Raw genomic sequence first — 3211 nt, forward strand, 5'->3', positions numbered from 1 at the left:
ATGTGCAGATTAATCCTCTGATCTTTTGAATTTTCTCTGAAAAGAAACTGGAAAACTTATTGCAGGCGGCATTAGATTGAAGTTCAGGTGGCAACATCATAGGAGGGTTTGTGAGCCTGTCAACAGTAGCAAATAGAGCCTGCAGCATGCACATGCAATTGTTCTTTTTGAGTTTGCATCCTGTTTACAAAACATCTCTGATCTCAATTTTCCACCAGAGCTGGGAGAAAGAATGGCTAATGGAGGGATGTGATCCATGTGATTAGTCAAAACTGTAGTAGGTGTTTGCTGACTCTTCCTTTAAGAATTTAGGAACCAGGCCGCCTAATGTTTCTGACTTTTCTGACCTTTTTTTTTTTTTTTTTACATCTTGTTCACCGAAACAAGAGTAATATAATTTAAATTACTTTTTGAAATCAACCTCATTACTTTAAAGCATTTATCAGCTAGTTTTAATGAAACTATAACTTTTGTGAAACTAAAACTAGCTCTTAAACTCAATTTCTGATTTAATTATCTTATTTTTTATTTAAAATTTCTAACCAGTTGATAAATAAATAAATAAAAAATTATTGCTGTGATTTATCATGAACAATCACTTTGCTTAACTTCATCAGTTTAAAAAAAAGTTGAAGAAAATATTTTATTGTCACAAACCAAACATGTCTTAAGATGATCAGTTCTCCAACTTTTCATATTCAGGAAGGCTTAAAAGATTTTTTGTTTCAAACGTTAATTAAGAAATGTTAACTACAGGCTAGATCCTTGCAGTATGTACATACTAGCTTGGTTTAACCCATCTTCCATGAGACTGTCTTTTAAAGCAGCTGAGCACAACACTCTGACTCTCCTGACTCATCTTTTCACATTGCTGACCACAGTACAAGCAGGTTTAACACACTACTACGCATTACTAGATAACCCTCCGTGGAAGAGAGGCTTTTAGGTCAAAATAAATAATGCCATTGATCGCTGTTACATAATGTCAGCAAGGTAAACTTTTTAGATTATAACTAGTACTGCCATTTCACTGAGAAATATTGACTCATATTTTTCTCTCACATGATTTGCTGCTTCTTTCTGAACCTTTGTGCCGACTGAATTGGGCAAGAAGACTTTCATTCACTCTGTTGCCTCTTCATGGAACTTGTTACAAGAAACTTTCAGATTGACTGAACTCATCTTGTTTAGTGCTTTTAAATCAGTTCTTGAAGCAGATTCTATGACATGTACCTGTTTTTGATCGCTTGACTCATGATCTTACTTTTTGTTGCTCCATTTCTTGATTCTCTTTTGTATTTAGCCTCACCTGTGCTCCCTGCTGGTCATGAGATCCTCTTTTGTTTGGCTGCTTTGGCTGTTCAGATTAGGTTTGCCTAGTGACTTTTGAACCTCTTTTCACTTCATCCTGGGTCTTATTGTGTCACCTCCTCATCATTCTCCTACACATCATGACATTGACATTTTCTTTTAACTGTTCATTTTTCTGTGTTGTATTTGTTTCTGCCTCTTGGCCAGGACTCCTTTGAAAAGACATTTTTTAATGTCAGTGGGTTTTTTTTATCCTTGTAATATAAATGTCAAACTTAAAAAAAAAAGTTTATCTGTAAGGCAAAATCTACAATCCTTAAGCTGAACTGGATAACTGCCATGAAAATACATTCCTAGTCAGTTGCATTCAAAGAAATAACTTGTTCAATTTAATTTAATACACAGTTATGTCCAAAATTTTCACAAAACTGGCTTAAGTATATAAAAGGACCTTTACTGTATTTAGTAAAACTTAGCAAAAATACTTTGCAGTTCAACAATTCACTAAGTTCAAAACTTAGAAATGCCTTGTTACTGAAAATGAGTACCACCTTATTCCTGGGAGGCTTACTAAGGAAACAATTATGGGTCTTACTTACAACTACAGGAAGTAGCAGTATTTCATTGTAATTTATACGGTTTTTTGCAAATCTATATTCATGGTAGAAGTTAGTTCTCTCTTTTCGGCTATAATACAATATTTAGTAAAACTTGTTTATGGACACACCGTCTGCTATCAGAGAGCTCAACACAGAGGATCGTATTTATGAGTTTAATCACAGGGAGCGACAGGAAAACAGTGTTAAGTTTTGTAACATGAGTTAGCAGCTCTGCTAGCAGCTAGTTTCTCTGAAGAATGGACAGTAATAAAGAAGATAAAAGTAGAGAAGATGGTCAGAGTTTTGAGCTGCCGTTTTGCGCCAACAGTGTAAAACACCAGAACTACATAATATTAGCTTGGTGTGATGAGAATTTTATTTTTCGTTTGAATTTAAAAAATAATAAATTTCATGATTTGATTCTTTATCATTATGTTTGGGCCAGCAATATTTTTTTTATAATACAAAATAAAATATCTAGATTTATTTAGTCCATGACAACCAGAATCTTGAGGTTCTCTGTTGCGAGTGTTGCAGCAAATCAGCAGAGAAATGACGGTAGCTGCTGCGCTCCAGACCATAACACGGAGAATCTCCCCACTGGACTAGAACCGAACCGAATCACACATTAACCTCTTATAGAGAGCAACTTGCCACTGGAAAGTGTCTGCCCTTGCGGAACTCGGGTAACTGTTGTGCTGTTCGTGACTGTTCTCTAATAATCAGACCAAGTTTAGTTTGTGGCTACAGCAAGTGTGTTTTGAACGTGTTCCCAAAACAAAAGCAGTAGTTTTCATCGCCTACCGATGGATAAGGAAACAAAAAGAATTTGGCTAAAAATTCTAAACTTGAAGAGAGAACCCAAAATGCTTTATGTGTGCTCATTTCATTGTGTGGACAAAAAGCCAACGGAAGAAACCCACATCTGCTTCCAAAACAACTGAGTCAGCAAAGTAGCTATGCTAGTGCGGGTTATTTCTTCAAGTCGCCATCCCTCCCCGCAATAGTTGTAGCATGGGCGTAGGTTTGGGTAGGGACGGTAGGGACATGTCCCGACCAATATTCACGGGATATGAAAAAATCCCGACCAACTTTTGCCATATTGGCTCAAAGAACGTGGATCTACGATCTTTGATTAGCAGCAACAGGCGGTGCGCGGAACGGAAGCTTCTTAGTTTGACATTTATTATGAGCCTCCGAGACCGGGTCGGAACGGTGCTGTCGGGGGGGGGAGTCAGTTGAATCGTCATACGTTCTTTGATTAGCTGCAAAAGGCGGTGTTCTGTCAGATCAGCATACGT

At 37.0% G+C, this 3211-nt stretch overlaps 1 protein-coding gene and 1 long non-coding RNA gene across 5 annotated transcripts in view; one reads left to right on the top strand and one right to left on the bottom strand.

Moving 5' to 3' along the window:
- Window positions 1-2687, bottom strand: part of LOC107837922 (uncharacterized) — a 9478-nt gene extending 6791 nt beyond the window's left edge. The window contains exon 1 of the long non-coding RNA XR_001663973.1: window positions 2677-2687. This is a non-coding gene — a long non-coding RNA (uncharacterized LOC107837922). The remainder of the gene's footprint in view (window positions 1-2676) is intronic.
- The window catches only part of LOC103147752 (protein jagged-2-like), a 129122-nt gene that overhangs the window by 32218 nt on the left and 93693 nt on the right, over window positions 1-3211 (top strand). The window lies entirely within an intron of this gene.

This window comes from Poecilia formosa, unplaced genomic scaffold (genome assembly GCF_000485575.1).
Source record: "Poecilia formosa unplaced genomic scaffold, Poecilia_formosa-5.1.2 Scaffold189, whole genome shotgun sequence".
In the NCBI taxonomy this organism is placed as follows: Eukaryota; Metazoa; Chordata; class Actinopteri; order Cyprinodontiformes; family Poeciliidae; genus Poecilia; species Poecilia formosa.